Here is a 19,446-nt window from a genome sequence, read left to right as displayed (position 1 = left end):
TAACTGCCGGGCCCGTACAACATTATTACCAGGGTGCTGACAACAGATGACTGACACGTCTCTTAAGGAGTCATGAGTGATGTGCGTCCATTGATTATGAAGGTGCGTTCATCTGTCCTGCGCAGCCCCGGGTTATAACATGATTTATGCTCTTGTATAGGGTAAGCTCCTATTGATCTTGAATGTCCCAATCTCCGCAGCCTTATCTCACTGGCCATTTCCCCAGCTTTCATGTGATATCATACCTGTACTTCCTCCGCTGCTAATAAATCTCTGGGCTCAGTTATGTAGCGATCGCTATAGATTTGTCATAATAAGCAAATCCGTCCTGCAATATCATCTGTCTGCCTCTTATAATAAATGTCTATTATACGTTCCTGCGTCTGCCTTTTACTTCCTGCTATGTTATGGTTTTATTATAATACTCCTGCATGAAACGTGAAGGAGGGGTGAAAGAGGAAAACGCTTTAATTTCAGTTGGCTCCACAGGAAAGCATTTCATAAACATTTTGCATCAGACTCTCGATGTGAATCACAATATCATGCACAAGTTTGTGAGGAAACGCAATGCTCTGAACCCGGGGGTCCGTGGTACAGGTACACTGATTCCATCACTCTTCTCCAAACTTCTGGTCACCCCCTGGTGTAGTGTCTGGGGTGGGGGGTTATCATCTTGCACGGTGCTGCAGTCTTAGCTGGAGCAGGTGGAGGGGAGGTGGTGGGGGATCTGTTTAGCCCGTCCTTTTCCATTTGCCCAGAAATCAGCAGGACAAGGACATAGCACATCAGAGCCAATGTCACTGGATTTCAGTGGATGCATCATGAATTTTTCAGCATAGCTTTATGGATTTCTACCTTGGGCAGAACAGTAAGGAGCTTTTACACATTATAGGATATTTTGCTGCCTTTTTATAGGAAAGCTCACTTTTTGAGTTATTTACAGTTCTTTAGCCTTCTAAAAAAAAAAAAAAACAGCAATGTTTTCTTCCTATTTATGAATTTAGACATGCTGCTATTTAGAAACTTGGAGCATCCAACCAATATCTGCTCGTAAAACCTGGAATAAGCTTTGCAAAGTTATTACTTACTGCTTAGGAAATCTACCTTCACTTCCCTGCAGTCGCTGTCACTATGGTTCCATATTGTAGACCAGTTGGAGAGTGCCTTTGTATGATGCCTTAGCACTGCTCCATTTTCACCCCGACAAGTGATTATTATAATTATTATTTTATTGATATCCAATAAGACAGATGGTGATAAAACCAATATGGCAGATGACAGCCAGTGTATACAGGGGTGGATTCTGAACTTAAAGTGGCCCTGGAAAAAAACCTAAAAATGGCCCCATGTTGTAGGCGGGAGTAAGTTGATAGAAGACGGGGCCACATAAGTAGGCAGGGACAACAGAAGTAGACGGCCTGCAAAACCTTAGTGCAGCACAAAGTAACACCCCAGCAGAATCAAATACCACAGTGCAGCACATAATACTGCTGCCCTCTCCACAGTATTCAACTGTATCACAGCAATACAGTTATGTTCAGGAGGGCAACTGCGGCCGTTGAGCATCAGATCATTATGTACCTGGTCTGTAGCCATCAGGAGAACTTTGGTGGCCCCCTGGGCATTAGCCCACTGGGAAATTTCTCTGTAGGGTCTATGGCCAATCTGCCCCTGCGTGCATACTTAGTTTCGTCCTTTCTTTGGGAAAACATTTGATAAATGAAACAAAAATATTTTACTATATTACAGACTCGTTCATATAAAGTGCCGCTTTGTGATGTCTATGATGATAAGCATTTGGAATGTTAAGGCCTGTCTTTGGGTCTCCTCACCTGAACTCCTAGCATCATCGAGGTCCATGACTAAGTAATACTCTCATGTGAAACTAGCCTAGGAGTTAGTGTAGTGGATGGTGTGCCGCCGTTCTGTGTCCAGAGAAACACATTGATTTTACCCCAAAGTACCACAAATCCCAGTGATTCATGTTACAACCATACGTGGTTGTGTGGACCCTAGGCAGATGCACGTCAGCCACTATGAATGGTCTCGCCCTAATTGAACCAAGCGATTAACATTGAGTGATTAAAACAGAAAAAAAATGGTCTTTCCCACTTAATTATTTGAAATATCTCCTGTGCTCGCTACTACCGATCAGAGGCGTTAGAAGTGAATGCTCAGAATAAATGGCCCTGACAGAAGATAAGAAAAATACACGTTACCTGTTTCACTGCCTTTTCAATATGTCATTTCTGATGGCTTCGCAGCTTATCCGTTTTATTGAACGCCCCATGTTCCCGAGTGTTACTTGCTGAATCCTCCGTCTCCACACAAGCAGCGGCGGTGTAGTTTATTTACCATTGCCATTTATTTTATGTGAGAACGCAGGCTGCCAGTCCTTCGTCCTAATTTAACTCCACCGCTCTTTATTGCATAATGAAGCAGGCTTTCTAGAGGTAGTGGCACTCGTTTTAAGTGTCCTTGTAATTTTTACTAGCTCTGGACAGTAATTACAGATTACAGTCATTCACTTCCATTCCCCATTGGCCTCACAGTCACCTTCAAACACCAAGAGGAAAGAGAGTGTGAAAGGAAACAATGTGTTGGTAAAGGAAGATAAGTGAAATAGTGGCCGGGGCTGGTCGCCTTCTGAGTCGTATTCGTAACACGCACTGTATGCGATTACTGAACATACAGTTTACCTGCAGTCCATCTGCCCAGTACACAAAGAGCATTGAAGAGCCATGAACCCTAAACAAAATTATATTTATGTCCAGTTTTGTTAAACTTGGAGGTTAATATATTTTTGTAGGTGTTTTACTTTGTATTGTATCAGAATAGGCCAGTGTATCTTGCTGTTTTTGAAATGTATTATCAGGTATGTTTTTGTATTCTATCTATCTATAAAAAATGGTTAGACGGCTGGAGGAGCTTTTAAACTAGGATCTGGGGGGTCATACTAATAAGGGGGTAGATAGTGTAGATAGAGAGTGGGATATAGGAGGGGACAGTGGGGATTTAGTGGGGCTGGGGTTAGTGAGGAAAGTAGGGAGAAGACTGGGCAGAACTATGCACCCATGAAAAATAGAGCTGCTGGTAACAAGAACCTGTTACATACCAACATCAACCAAGGTAACCCCAAAATCCCAGATATTCACTTTACAGGTAAAAGTAATTTAAAATGTATTTTCACAAATGCAGAAGTCTAGCTAGAAAAATGGGGGAGCTGGAGGCGATGATACTAGAAGAACACATAGATGTAGTTGGTGGGGCTGAGACATGGTTGGCCTCTTCACATGACTGGGCTGTAAATATTGAGGGTTTTACACTATTTAGGAAAGACAGGGTCAATAGAAAAGGCGGTGGCGTGTGCCTGTATGTGAGGAGTGATATAAAAGACGCAGTTGTGGGTGAGGATGGTGAGGATGTGGAAACCTTATGGGTGGAATTACAAAGGGATATAAACACTGAAAAAATAATACTTGGTGTGATCTATTGACCCCCTAACATCACAGAGGAGATAGAAACGCAACTGTATAACCAAATAGAGCGGGCTGCACAGGCTGGTACAGTGGTCATAACAGAAGGTTCCCTTTAACCTGTCATCAACTTCATGCTACCCATACTAACGGCAGCATAAATTAGAGACAGGTGAGCTTATTTCAGCGGTCTGTCATTTAAAAGTTAAAAGTAAGTGGTTGCCGAGAACCAACATCTCATTGCAGACTGGGCCTGGAAAAGAGTCCCGGCCACCTGAGAAGAGTCATGGTTATCCATGAAGTCCTGTTCTCCCTGATGATGACTGACAGTCTTCTACCTAGTCATCTCCCTTTCTCTCTAGGAGAGAACTGACATTCATCAGCAGACGGGGGAGAGAGCAGGAGATTAGGAATAACCATGACTCTTCTCAGGTAGATTTGACTCTTTTCAAGGCCTTGGCTGAAATGATTATGATGCTGGTTCTCAGCAACCACTTACTTTTAGCTCATGAGTGATACATCTCTGAAATCAGCATTTCTGTCACTATTTTATGCTGCCCTCAGTGAGGTCAGCATAAAGTTGATGACAGGTTCGCTTTAACTTCCCAGACATTGACTGGGGTCATGATTCTGCCTCAACCACAAAGAGGAGAAAATTCCTCAACTTGCTGAAGGACCACTTTATGGGCCAATTTGTAGAAGCTCCCACTAGGGGGGATGCTCTGTTGGATCTGGTAATTTCTAATGATGCATAGCTAGTTGGAAATGTTACTGTTCGAGAAACACTAGGTAATAGTGACCACAATATAATTATATTCCCCCTAAACTATAAGAAGCAAACTCTGTCAGACAGAGCAAAGACACTAAATTTTAAAAAGGCTAATTTCCCTGGGTTGAGGGCAGCATTTCAGGGCATAGACTGGGAGCAGCTATTGTCACATAATAATGCCTCATTCACACATCAGTGTTCGGTCAGTGATTTCCATCAGTCATTTTGAGCCAAAACCAGGTGCGGCTCTAAACACAGAACAGGTGCTGATCTTTCCCTTATATCTTATGTCTGTGGAGGCTCCAATCCTGGTTTTGGCTCATGATCACTGATAGAAATCACTGACTGAACACTGACATGTAAATGAGGCTTAATACTGAGGATAAATGGGAGAGCTTTAAATCCACATTGAGTAATTGCACTAAAAAATGTATTCCTTTAGGTAACAAGTATAAACAGCTAAAATTAAAGCCCCCCATGACTTACAGCTACTGTAAAAAGAGCAATAAAAGACAAAAAAAAGGCATTTAAAAAATACAAATCTAATGGGTTAGCTGTAGTGTTTTAAAATCTGTAAAAAGGAGATAAAATTAGAAAAATACAAACCGGACAGCAGGTGGCAAAAGAGAACAAAACAAATACCCACATTTTTTTTAAATATATAAATGCTAAAAACCAAGGTCAGAGCAGGTAGGTCCCCTAAATAATGGTAAAAGGGGGGGGGGGGAAGTAGTCACTGAAGATAAGGAAAAGGCAGAGTTAATAAATGTTTTTTTTTTAGCTCTGTATATAAAAAAGAAAAGAAAGGAGCTGATATTTGTGGTGCTGGGGCTGTTAGTACATCCAGTAATATACTCAATTGGCTAACTGTAGATATGGTCCAAGATAAGTTAAATAAGGTAAATGTGAACAATACTCCGGGTCCAGATGGATTACACCCAAGAGATCCAAAAGAGCTCAGTTCAGTCATAGCTGTGCCCCTGTTTATAATTTTTAAAGATTCTCTAGGTACTGGTGCCGTGCCAAGTGATTGGCGCAAGGCAAATGTGGTGCCCATATTCAAAAAAGGATCTAGGTCCTTCACAGGTGATTATAGACCTATAGGATTGGAAAGTATAGTCTGTAATTGGATTGAAAACTGTCCAAATGACCGTGTCCAGAGAGTTGTGGTCAATGAATCCTATTCAGAATAGTCCTGCTTATAAGTGGTGTACCTCAAGGTTCAGTGCTGGGCCCTCTGTTATTTAATTTATTTATTAATGATATCAAGGACGGGATTCATAGCACCATTTCTATTTTTGCAGATAACACTAAGCTGTGTAGAACTGTACAGTCTATGAAAGATATCCATAAACTACAAGCTGACCTGAACACTGAGTGATTGGGCATCAACTTGGCAAATGAGGTTCAATGTGGATAAATGTAAAGTTATGCATCTTGGTAGTAATAATCTCTGTGCTTCATATGTCCTAGGTTATGTAGAACTGGGAGAGTCACTTATAGAGAAGGATTTAGGTGTCCTTGTGGATGGTAGATTAAATTACAGCATACAATGTCAATCAGCTGCTTCTAAAGCTACCAGGATATTGTCATGCACTAAACGAGACATGGACTCGCGGGGCAGGGATGTAATACTACCACTTTACAAAGCGTTGGTGCAGCCTCATCTGGAATATGCTGTTCAGTTCTGGGCACCAGTCCATAGAAAGGATGCACTGCAGCTGGAAAAAGTACAGAGGAGAGCGACTAAACTGATAAGGGGCATGGAGGGTCTTAGTTATGGAGAAAGATTAAAATAATTGAATTTATTTAGTTTTGAGAAGAGACGTCTAAGGGGGGACATGATTAACCTATACAAATATACAAATGGGCCATACAAAAAATACGGTGAAAAACTGTTCCATGTCAAATGCCCTCAAAGACAAGGGGGCACTGCTTCCGACTGAAGAAAAAAAAGTTCAGTCTCCAAAAGCATCAAAGCTTCTTTAGGCCCCTTTCACAAGGGCGAGTTTTACGGGCGGGTGCACTGCGGAATAGACTTCCTCAGGACGTGGTCACAGCAGGAACAGTGGACAGTTTTAAAAAGGGTTTAGATGAATTCTTGAAAGTAAATGACATTAATGGGTATGAAAATTTGTAGAAATCTGAGTCTCACTTCCTTCTGGGATTCACGTCCCCACCTATGCCTTGGTTGAACTTGATAGTCTTATGTCTTTTTTCAACCGTATCAACTATGTAACTATCTCTCTATAAATCAATCATCTATTATCTATCTATCAATTATCTATCTATCTCATATCTATCTTTTTTATATCTATCTATTCTCAATCAAATTAATCAATCAAAAAAGCTTTATTGGCAGGTCCAAATTATACATTAGTATTGCCAAAGCATGTGGGAAATAGAGGGTTGAGAAATGGGGAGAAACCCGGGGTCGGTGTATAGAAGTCTGTGGTGTATCATGACGGGGGGAGGGGGGGACAAACTCCGGGTCAGGGTATAGGACTCCATGGCATATCAGGCTCCTCTCAGCCTGTGGCAGGCACTGATATATTGTGCTGCTATGTCCACAGTTTTCTCTTCCTCTCCCAGCAGGATGGGCAGTTTCTCCTCCTCCTCCATGGAGCTGAAGTCTGGGCAGAGATCAGACAGTCTCCTAAAGTGGATGTCCCTCACTTTGGAGTATTTGGGACAGTATATCAGGAAGTGGGCCTCATCCTCCACCGCCTCCAGGTGGCACTGCTGGCACAGTCTGCTTTCTCTAGGCATGTAGCTCTGTCAATGCAGTCCGGATTCTATGGCCAGGCTGTGGGCGCTCAGTCTGTAGCGGCTTTTCCAGATATGGGGCCAGTTTGTAGTCTCTCTGCAGGCTCTGGTACACCGTCAGCTTCTGGGATGCTCTCACCTCCTTCCTCCATTCACTGACGTATTCCTCTTTTCTCTTGTTTACTGTGTTCCTGATCCCGGCTTTTGTGAGGTTGTGTGGGGTGATTATCTGATCGGGCTGGGTTTTAGTAAGTTGATTTTGGGGCTTTGCCTTGCCTGGGATGCCTTGGTGGATCTATCTACATTTCTGTCTAAGTATTTACATCTATCTATCTCATATCTATCTATTATCTATCTACATTTCTATCTGTCTATCTCTCTATTTATCTATCTATTCATCCTGATGCCATTGCATAACTTGAAGATTCTGGGCCCAGTGCAAACTAGTAACAGATAAACTCTGTCAATAATCTTGAAATACTCCTTAAATAACTATCTTTCTATCAATTATCTATCTATGTCATATCTATCTATTATCTGTCTGTCTATCTACATAGCTATACGGTATATCTATTATTTATCTCATATCTATCTATCTTCATTTCTATCTGTCTATCTATATCTTTCTATCTATTATTTATCTATCTATCTACATTTCTATCTGTCTATCTACAGCTGTATATCTCATATCTATCTATATATTCTTTATATATCTGTCTATCTATCTATATTTCTATCTGTTTATCATCTATCTATCTATCTCTCATATCGATATATTATTTATCTGTCTATCTACATTTCTATCTGTCTGTCTATTATCTATCTATCTATCTATCTATCAATTATCTATCTTATATCTATCTATATATTATTTATCTATCTGTCCATCTACCTTTCTATCTGTCTGTCTATTATCTATTTATCTATTATCTATCTATCTAACTATCTTATATCTATCTATCTCATATTTATTTATCTATCTATCTATTTATCTATCTGTCATTCTATCTACATTTCTATCTATCTCATATCTATATTTTTCATATCTCTCTATTTATCTATCTGTCTATCTTTCTATTATTTATCTACCTATCTATTCATCCTGATGCCATTGTATAACTTGAAGATTCTGGGCCCAATGCAAACCAGTAACAGATAAGCTCTGGCAATAATCTTGAAGTACTCTTAAAAATAACTATCTATCAATTATCTATCTATCTATCTACATTTCTATCTGTCTATCTCTATCTATCTATCTATCTATCTATCTATAATCTCATATCTATCTATCTAATATCTATATATCTATCTATTATTTATCTATTTATATATCTATTATTTATCTATCTGTCTATCTACATTTTTATTTGTCTATCATCTATCTATTATATATCTATTTGTCTATTATCTATCTACCTAATATCTATTATCTATCTGTCATCAGTCTATCTATCTATCTATCTATCTATCTATCCATCCTGATGCCATTGTATAACTTGAAGATTTTGGGCCCAATGCAAACCAGTAACAGATAAGCTCTGGCAATAATCTTGAAGTACTCTTAAAAATAACTATATATCTATCAATTATCTATCTATCTACATTTCTATCTGTCTATCTGTATCTATCTATAATCTCATATCTATCTATCTAATATCTATCTATCTATCTATATATTATTTATCTATTTATATATCTATTATTTATCTATCTGTCTATCTAAATTTTTATCTGTCTATCTATCATCTATCTATTATATATCTATTTGTCTATCTATTAACTATCTACCTAATATCTATTATCTATCTATCTATCTATCTATCTATCTATCTATCTATCTATCTATCTATCTATCTATCCATCCATTCATCCATCCTGATGTAATTGTATAACTTGAAGATTCTGGGCCCAATGCAAACCATTAACAGATAAACTCTGGCAATAATCTTGAAGCACTCTTAAAATGCCTATAGGTAGGAGACAGTAACAATTTTAAAATATGAAGAAGCATAGTTTAAATAGATAAACCTGTACTTAGTGCAGAGGTGACCACTTCCACTCTGGGAACCTCTGTCCGCACTTGTACTGTTCCTCATACAAGGTAGTAACCGTATACAAAGTTGAGTCACATTGATTTGATTATATGATGTTGGCGCATAGATCATGAAGAAAGTCCTGTGTGGGGACCTGGCTTGGTGGGTATATAGGGTGTGCTATAGGCGGGCTGCACTCATATCCCTTGTTGCTGTCATGGGTAAAAGGGGAGATTTATCAGATGATTATTGGGGATGATTATTGGCTTTCAGGACAAGGGTGACAGTATTTCTGAAACTGCCCAGTTTGGGACCAGTTCTCGTGCTGCTGTGGTGAAAGTGTATCAGAGTAGACAAATGGTACCATTGTGAATCAGCAATTTGGATACTGTGAGCATCACGTGCCAATGATGAGAGAGGTGAACGTTGGCTATGAAGCTGCATGAGGGCGTACCGATGCCACAGTGGAGCAGGGGGTCGGGCTACTAGACGTGTGTCTGCACCTCTGCTAATCTCTGCTTACAAAGTTTCATCTGCAGAAAGGGCTTCAATTGTCACAGCAGTATTGGAATTGGACCTCTGCGATTGGCAAAGGGTTGCCTTCTCCGATAAGTCCCGTTTTCTGCTTCAGTGAATAGATCGTTGTTGGCATGTCAGGCAAGAAACATCAGAGAACAAACACCCTGCGATCATGCCTTGAGAAAGTGTCTGGTGATATGAAACGGCAGTAGGCCACCTGTGCTCCTCTTTTATTCCTCCTGTCCTGTTTTTGCATCTTGTAGAATAAATAAAAGAAGACACTTTATGGTAAGTGCCATGTTGCTTTTTTTCTATATATAGATTGATTGCCGGAAGAACATGCTGGTGGTGGCAGCGTTATGGTCTGGGGAATGTTTTTGTGGCATTCTCTGGTCCCTCTCATCCTTGGGGAAGATACTCTCAGCCAATTTGGGTATGAATCCATACTTACAGATCACGTACACCCATAAATGCTGATTATGTTCCCTGGGGCAGATGGGATCCCCCAGCAAGACAATATGTCACATGGCTAGAAATGTCCGACATTGGTTGGAAGAGCATGACCAAGACTACCAAGTACCAACTTTGGCAGCCTAATTCCCTAGACCCAATTGAGCATCTGTGCAACCACCTCGATCATCGTGTTCGCCTAATGGTCCCTCTACAGACCTACAGACCCTCCAGCAGCTGTGGGATGCACTGCAGTCAGCATGGCTCCAGATACCTGTGATACCTACCAGGACCTTACTGAGTCACTTACCGACCCGTCTGGCTGCTGTCTGTGCAGCACACGGCGGTGACTCTGGATATTAGCAGGTGGTCATAATAGTGTGACTCTACTGTGTATATCACCTCCACAAAAGGAAGACCTAGTTAGGTAAGTTTTTTTTCTTTTACCCAACCTACTGCCGGGCTTATTCACTGATTAGTCTTCTCTCCAGAGTTGTTCACCTCTTCATTATGGTGTCCCGGCTTGTGTAGCTGCTACTTTCCTTGCTCCAACTTCTGGAAGCCTGTTTGGGACGTAGTTCCTCTGAAAGAACACTGCCTTGTGATCGGCCCTCGCTGTCCCAGTCTCTGTTGGTTTGCAAAGGGATTCGGCAATTCAAGTGCAGGATTCAAAACAAAGTAATGGTCCCCTCTTTATTATACTTACAGAAGAGTATCTTTTAAAACTACATGTAATATACAGATGTGCCCGACCAGTTTCACCTTCCAGCTTTGTCAGGGGTCCACCATCTCTGTTTCGAATCTCTTTAAAGTCAAACCTTACCCCCTTCCATCCAACATGAACTGCTTCTTTCTTTTGTGGTCACTACCTCTTTGAGATATGGTGCAAGTGCAGATAATGATTCCCAGATCAAAAGTGCTAATGGTGATGGCCACCTTTGGACTAAGTACAGACTTAGGGTACTTTCACACTTGCGTTAGACTTTTCCAGTATTGAGGTCCGTCCTAGGGGCTCAATAACAGAAAAAAAAACTGATCAATTTTATCGTAATGCATTCTGAATGGAGAGCAATCCGTTCAGTATGCATCAGGATGTCTTCAGTTCAGTCACTGTACGGTTTTTTGACCGAGAAAATACTGCAGCATGCTGTTGTATCTTCTCCGTCCAAAATTCCGGAACACTTGCCGGAATGCCGGATTCAGCATTATTTTCCATTGAAATGCATTAATGCTGGATCTAGCCCCAAGCGCAGACCTTTAAAAATGTGAAAAAGATAAATACTGGATCCGTTTTTCCGGATGACAATGGAGAGACGGATCCGGTATTGCAATACAAATGGTAAACCTTTGCATACAGATTGCCGGATCCGACGGAACTGCCTGCCGGAATCCAACAACGCAGGTGTGAAAGTACCCTTAGTACTTATCTATTTTAAGGGTGTTTTCTTTATATTTAAAAATGTATGTATATAGCTACTGTTTATACTTTTACGTAATTTAAGATTATTGTCAGAGTTTATATGTTTTATGTGAGACCACAAGGTAGGGAATGGTTTATCTGATCTGAGCACCATTTTGTTTCTGTAGCGCTGTCCAAGATTGTGATACTTTGTTTGACACTAGTAAATGCCTTTAATTTACTGTCCCCATAGCCTAAGCCAGGCATGCTCCACCTGCGGCCCTCCAGCTATTGTAAAACTACAACTCCCACAATACCCCACTGTAGGCTGATAACTGTAGGCTGTTCAGGCATGCTGGGAGTTGTAGTTTTGCAACAGCTGGAGGGCCGCAGGTTGAGCATGCCTGGGCCTTAAGGTATATGATAGCTTTGCTAAAACCCATTTAACTCTTAGAATCCGCAGCAATTTTTTGCACATGTATAACAGCAATGCCAAACAGACCCTGTCTTATAGAGAGATGCTCCATTTCTGTGTCTTTCTACTATATTTGGCCATCCAGCAGTCATATTGTATACGAGTACCTGTCTATCTCACCTCCGCACTATAATTGTCCCCTAATTCTAGCAGCTTTTAGATGGATTCAGTGTTAACCCTTACCTAATTTTGTGCCATTCTGTAATTGACTCCTCATATTGCTTCCTGTCTAGTCCTGCTCCAGTTTTAGTGGTTTCCATACTGGTCCATAATGCTTTCCCTTTAGCCTACCTATTCCTGTCAATATTTATTATATACTGCGCGTGTGTGTGTATATATATATTAATTAGGAATCGACAGATTTAGATTTTTTAGAGCCGATACCGATAACCTGTGAACTTTCAAGCCCATAGCCAATAACTTACCGTATATCGATATTCCCTATTCACCACCAATTACTTTAATACTGGGGGGTTGGCGCACTGCGCCACCATGGATAATTAACCTTTAATACAGATACAGGAGGCGGGTACAGCCAGCACCCGCCTCATGTATTTGTATTCAAATTATCATTGGTGGCACAGTAGCCAGGCACCTGCGATGCTGGCTGCTTGACTCTGGGGAGGACACTCAGGAGGAGGAGGTTGCTGCCGTTCGCCGAGCTCACTAGCTGAGATGGCGCAGCGGTAAACCCTTCCACTGCTTTAATATTAGCCAGACATTCAATAATGGCAGTGGTGCGGGCAGCTTCAGAGCCCACTCATTTTATTGGGCTCTGCGGCGGCCGCGTCATAGAAGGGAGGTATTCTGTCCCTCCCTCCCTCCTTCTCCACTGACTATGGTCACTGAACATGGCGGTGCGCGCCAAGCGCCACGTTTTCACATATGCGAGCAGCGCTGGACGCATTATCAGCATATAGGCAAGGTTAGATGCTGATATCGATAACTTTGAAAATCATGAATATCGGCCGATAATATCGGCAAATCCGATAATCGGTTGATCCCTAATATATATATATATATATATATATATATATATATATATATATATATATTGTTAGGTCTACAAATATTTGGACATTGACACAATCTTCATGATTTGGGCTCTGCATGCCACCACATTGAATTTGAAATAAAGCAACTGAGATGCAATTAAAGTGTAGACTTTCAGGTTTCATTTAAGGGGTTGAACAAAAATATCCCGTGAAATGTTTCAGTGGCTCAAAAGTAATTGGACAAATTAACATTACCATAAATGAAATGTTAATTTTTTATACTTTATAGAAAATCCTTTGCAGGCAATGACTACCTGCGGTCTGGAACCCATGGACAACACCCAAGCTGGGTTTTCCCCTTTGTGATGCTTTGCCAGGCCTTTACTTCAAATGTCTTCAGTTGTTGCTTGTTTGCAGATCCTACTGCTTTAAGTTCCTTATTAAGCATGCTCAGTCAGGTTGAGATCTGGCGATTGACTCTGCCATTGCAGAATATTCCACTTATTTTCCTTAAAACTCCTGGGTTGATTTTGCAGTATGTTTTGGGTCATTGTCCATCTGTACTGTGAAGTACCGTCCAATTAACCTTGCTGCATTTGGCTGAATCTGAGCAGAAAGTATATCCCTGTAGACTTCAGAATTCATCAGGCTGCTTCTGTCATTTGTCACATCATCAATAAACACTAGTGACCCAGTGCCATTGGAAGCCATGCATCCTATCACACTGCCTCCACCATGTTTTACAGAGGATATGGTGTGCCTTGGATCATGAGCCGTTCCAAGCCTTCTCCATACTTTCTTCTTCCCATCATTCTGGTACAGATTCATCTTATATTTATCTGTCCAAAGAAAGCCGTTCCAGAACTGGACTGGCTTTTTTAGATGTTTTTTGGCTTTTCTATTTTTGAGGCTGATTAATGGTTTGCACCTTGTGGTGAACCCTGCATTTGCTCTCATGAAGTCTTCTCTTTATGGTAGACTTAGATACTGATACACCTACTTCCTGGAGAGTGAAGGGGTTCTTCTTCACCATGAAAAGGATACTGCCATCATCCACCACTGTTGTCTTCCATGGAACTCCAGGCCATTTTGAGTTCCCAAGCCTTTTTTTTACCAGAATGTACCAAACTTTTGATTTAGCCACTCCTACATTTTTTATTCTTTCTCAGCCGTTGCCCACTTAAATGGGTCCGCAATCCGGGAACTGCGGTGCAGAACAGAGGCACGGATTGGAAGCCCAGGGAAGCACTACGGAGTGCTTCCGTGGTGTTTCTGTTAGTGCCTCTGCACCGCAAGAAAACAGAACATGTTCTATTTTTTTGCAGTGCGGACGGATCATGGACCCATTCAAGTGGAATGGGTCTCAATCCGTCCCAGTCGCTGGACAGATGTTGCAAATTGCCATCCTCAATGCACGGAACGGCAGCCATGTGCATGAGGCCTAATGATGGTCTGTTTCACTTCCATTGAGAGCTCCTCTGACCACATGTTCACGGCAACAGCTTCCAAATGCAAATACCACACCTGGAACCAACTCCAGACCTTTTACCTGTTTAATTGATGATGGATTAACGAGGGAATAGCCTGTGCAGCCCATTAAATAGCTTTTGAGATAATTTTCCAATTACCTTTGGTCCCTTGAAAAATAGACAGCTACATATTAAAGAGCTGTAATTCCTAAACCATTCCTCCAATTAGGATGTGAATACCCCGAATTAAAGCTGAGGGTCTGCACTTTAAGCCCATATTGATCATATAACTGTATCTTGACTATGTTGGCTAAAATGCCAAAACCTGTGTCACTGTCAACCTAACTGTGCGTAGATAGATAGATAGATTATTATTTTTTTGTGCTTTGCTACACACAAGTCCTCCTAATGCCGGCCTTGGTCCCTCCCAGATTTGATTTCCGTACTAAATTGGCCACCCCTCCTTCTCCACTCTCTGGGTGGTCCCTCCTTAATATTATAGAATTCGAATAGAAAGTCATAAGGTTCTCATTTATTACAGGAGGTTGAAAGTAATGAGAAATCACAGTACCCGGGTTTATTAGAATATAAGATGAACACATCAGCAGGGTAAATAGAGTGCACCCTTTTGAGTCATAACATGAATTTAAGTTAGGCCTCATGCACACGGCCGTTGTTTTGGTCTGCATCCGAGCTGCAGTTTTGGCGGCTCGGATGCGGACCCATTAATTTCAATGGGGCGGCAGAAGATGCGGACAGCACACGGAGCGTGCTCCTTTCCGTGGTCCGCAAAAAAAATATAACCTGTCCTATTCTTGTCCGTGTTTTTTGCGGACAAGAATAGGCAGTTATATTAATGGCTGTCCGTGCCGTTCCTCAAATTGCAGAACGCACACGGACGCCATCCGTGTTTTGTGGATTCGTGATTTGCAGACGGCAAAACACACAACGGTCGTGTGCATGAGGCCTAACTCTGTATTTTCTGCAGGAGTTCTACAAGGGTCCTTACACATATACAACATGACAGTGTCAGTCAATACTTCACATACACCTGTACCCCCTATCCTTCCTCCGTTATAATATTGATTTTGAATGGACTTGTGCACCGAGTACATAGAATATATATACCAGTTTCTCAGCCAGGGATATTTAATAAAACATTATACAGTTATAATTATTCAGTGACACAAGGAATGTTTCTACACTGAGGCGACCTTTCCTTTTGTGTTATGTGAAAGCCGTGTGTAGCTGCGCGGGTCGTAATACAGCAGCACAGATTTATTGTTTTCTTCATAGTGCCCAAGTATTAAAGGGAGATCACAGATCACTTTAACACAATAGCACAATGCGGCGCAGCCTGCACATTACACACAGCAGGGTCTGTGCTTGGTAACGCCGCACAGACGCCCTGAAGTATAAAAGCAGCAGGTCAATGGCCGGCGTGTGGCCGAGGGATGCCTGATAACTGCAGACCTGAGAGAAGTCTGAAGCCTGGGAGAAACATTGGGAGACTTTGTTATGTCACTTGCAAAGTCGGCTTAAGTCGTTCCAACGTAGGCCCTCCGTGGGACAACCTTTTCCTCTCCCATAGCCCCGGTCTAATCAACCCCTATAATTTATGCAGAAAATATGATTTATATTTAATTTCACCACACTTGCTTTGTTAATTTGAGATGTAATTAACCCGTCGCCACGGCAACTAATTTTGTGATGCCGTAAATTACCGCCGCCTTTTCATCAAAATTCAGTTACTTTGGCTCCTGTGTGCAATGTACTGATGCAATTAGGTTGCTAAGGGCAACTCAGAAGTGCTTGAATTCTTTTGTAAAACTGCAGTGAGCTGAAGTCAATCTTTTCTAGCTACTGTATTGGCACCGAGGTCCCTATAGGAATGTGGCACAGAGTGGACCCTGCCTGTCAAGTCTACCTACCTGCTGCATGCCTTCCCTTTGCCAGCGCCCTGCTGACATAGGGATTTAACTCTTCTCTTTCACCTACTTGCCTTGTTTTCTGCTCAGCACAGCCTTTGAGGATGACAGATATTTACCCCAGAGAGTGATCATTTATGAAGAATATATTTCCTCACCATATTGTGTAAATCTCCCAGCAAATCAGTGCAAACACTAAGGAGCATACAACAGTATATGGCTGCAGAAGGAAGCATCTGTTGCAGATCCCTCCGGACCTGAACATATATGTAGCATCTCCCTCTGTACCCACAGTATCATACAGGTTGGTGAGTGACCTTCCTCGGTCGGCACTGCAAGGGCAGTGGTAGCAAATAATATATATATAAAAAAATAAGAATAAAATATATAATGTTGTTAAATAGGTAATACTTGTGTTCATGACACTCGGGGGCTGGATTACGGAGTCGCACATTCTTCTCTTCAGCCGGATACGTGTTGATGTGCGCGAGATATGTCAGAATCCTGACGACTGCTGTAGGAATGGACGGTAATGGTGAAAAAAGAGGCAAATATCTCCGCTTTTCTTCCTGTCCTGCGGAAGAGTTTGTGTGCATCATTTTTTTTATTTAAAACAAAACCCCTCTGTGTTGCTTTTGTCACGTTAATTCCCATTTTGCCAACACCAGGGGCCCAGGCAGACGAGTTACCAAGGAACGCAAAATTTTAATTAGTGTATTTTAATCATTCAGGCTTTTCAAGCTAATCCACATACCCCAGAGAATTCCCAAGATGCTGCTCTATGCTGCGTTACCATTTATTGTTGAGTCTATTATAATTACTGTTAGCAGGTGGGGACTGCAAGATGTTTATTATGAGTTTTTCATCTTTAGTGTAATTACTGGGGAAAAAAACACAAAATAAAAAAGAAGTGGTGACTCTTTGATTCCTAGACAACACTTTTCACATTTTTGCTATTCCTCCTCCTGTTTCATTTTTGGCAACTCCTGGCAGACAAGTGCAAGTGTTGGAAGTTTTGCTCTGATACTGTCAGTCCACTATTGAAGAACGTGCCAGTTTTTTGGGGGGCTTGAAGGAGGAGGTGGCGGTCAGGACTAAATTGGTGATGAGCACGAGGAAAGCTCATTTTGCAGGCTCTGATGTCATAGGATGTCAACTCCTCACTTTTGATAGCCCCCCATGCAAATTTTAAGAATCGTTATTACTGACTTTCATTTTCTTTTATCTGTATTTTGATTATCAGAGTCCATTCACACGTCCGTTTTTTCTTTCCTGATCTGTTCCGTTTTTTGCGGAACAGATGTGGACCAGATCTGGACCCATTCATTTTCAATGGGTCCTGAAAAAAATCGGACAGCACAATGTGTTCCGTTGTTCCGTTCCGCATGTCCGAAAAAATATAAAACATGTCCTATTCTTTTCCTCAAAAATCGGATCCTGGTACAATACAAAGTCAATGGATCCGCAAAAAAACTGAAGACATTTGTATGTCATTACGTATGTCATCCGTTTTATGCGGATTCCGTTCCTGGAAATTAAATCCTGCAAACAGACACTTTTTCTTTTTTTTCAATTTTTTCAATTTTTCTTTCAAAGAAATCCAAACAACTTTATTTGCTTATTGAAATTTATACATGTTTCCGTTTTTTGGGTGAGGAAGTATATTCTTCATAAATGATAACTCTCTCGCAAAAAATGGATGACATACGGATGACATACGGAAACATTTTCAGAAACAACGGATCAGCAAAAAACGGACCAAAATTTGGGACGTGTGAATGTAGCCTTAGGTTAATTTAGAAAAAAAATAAATAAGGGATGACCTAATGACTATGTATAAATACATTCGAGAACAATTCAGGGATCTCTCCCATCATCTGTTCATACCTAGAATTGTAATGGGACCATGGAAGCACACTGTATGTCTAGAGGAAGGAAGAGATGTATTTCTTGAGAATGAGCCCTCACACATCAGTGAATCATGGACGTGTGCTGTCCATGGACAGCACACATACCCATAGACATTGAGGAGGTTGTCCGAGTTCAGAGCTGAACCCGGACATATCCTCATTTTCACCCCTTTGGCCCCTCTGACAGTAGCATTGCAGCATTCCATGCTCCAGTGTTCTCCCTTGCCCTGTGCTGTATTGGGCAGGACAAAGGTTTATTTGTTTATATTTTTACACTGCTTCCGCCTAGCAGTGTTCCTGGTGTCGCCACTGGCATTAATGGGCAGGCTTTAGTGCTGCCCTTGCCGTTTTACAGGCTAGGGCATCACTAAAGCCCACCTATTAGTGCCGGTGATGTCACCGGGCTCACTGTTAGGCGGAAGCCGCTGCCTAGCTTTCCCCGTGGAGAGCCTGGTACGTCACCGGATCTCCAGAAAATGCCTTTGCCTTGAGCTTTCCTCCTGAACTTTTCAAGGCAGCACTGCCAAGCAAATAATAGGAATCTGACAGTCACCATACATTAGATTTTTTTCAGTTTTCTAACCCCCAAACCAAAGTCAATTGAACCCTGGAATGTGTGTAAAATAAATTAAAAAAAGACCCGTATCCACTGCTTCAAGTCCCCAGATAACCAGAAGTGTGATGTCCCGTGTGTGGTAACTGGCACAACTGCAGCCATTCACTGGCCAAGTGGCATGTGCTCGCAGAGGGTCACTGGTTACATGCTGCTGGGGGCACCTTACTGCTGAGGGCGATGAATGGCTGCAGAAGGGCACACAACCATGGATGGAACATTACACTTTGTGCTATTGGGGATTGAAAGCAGCAGGGATGGGACCTTCAGCTCTGGAATAGAGTGGCTTTCAAGAGGTCAGACAACTTCTTTAAGTTTTCTGCAACTAATCTGCTGCATATGAATTCTCCCCTATAATACTGTATTTACAAAAGATTAATCTCTTGGTGAAATGGGTGAAACAGTCTTGGGATTCCAGAATAGATCTAGTATAAATGTTCTCTGATTGCGTTGTATTCTTGTGCATCTATAGGATTTGGTGCAGTAGAAGCCTTTCCTACTATTATTGTTGTGTCACTTTATAGCATGTGCAATGCTCTTCCATAGAGTGATGTAATACGCAGCCAAACCAGATTGTGGTTTGCTCTTCCTGTGGCAGCAGAGTGGTTTGAGGCTACTCGGATACTTGCTTTGTATTAATTGTT

General features: G+C 41.5%; 1 protein-coding gene across 4 annotated transcripts in view; it reads left to right on the top strand.

Moving 5' to 3' along the window:
* The window catches only part of CASZ1 (castor zinc finger 1), a 237,335-nt gene that overhangs the window by 86,873 nt on the left and 131,016 nt on the right, over nucleotides 1–19,446 (top strand). Inside the window, exon 1 of one of the 4 annotated variants that reach the window (XM_044282075.1) lies at nucleotides 10,422–10,440. The exons of the other annotated variants lie outside the window; for them this stretch is intronic. The gene's annotated coding sequence lies outside the window, so the exon portion shown is untranslated. Of the gene's footprint in view, nucleotides 1–10,421; nucleotides 10,441–19,446 lie in introns of those variants that run through there. 4 annotated transcript variants of the gene reach the window in all.

Source organism: Bufo gargarizans, chromosome 2 (assembly GCF_014858855.1).
Source record: "Bufo gargarizans isolate SCDJY-AF-19 chromosome 2, ASM1485885v1, whole genome shotgun sequence".
Lineage (NCBI taxonomy): Eukaryota > Metazoa > Chordata > Amphibia > Anura > Bufonidae > Bufo > Bufo gargarizans.
This window is presented reverse-complemented; position numbering and strand designations above follow the sequence as displayed.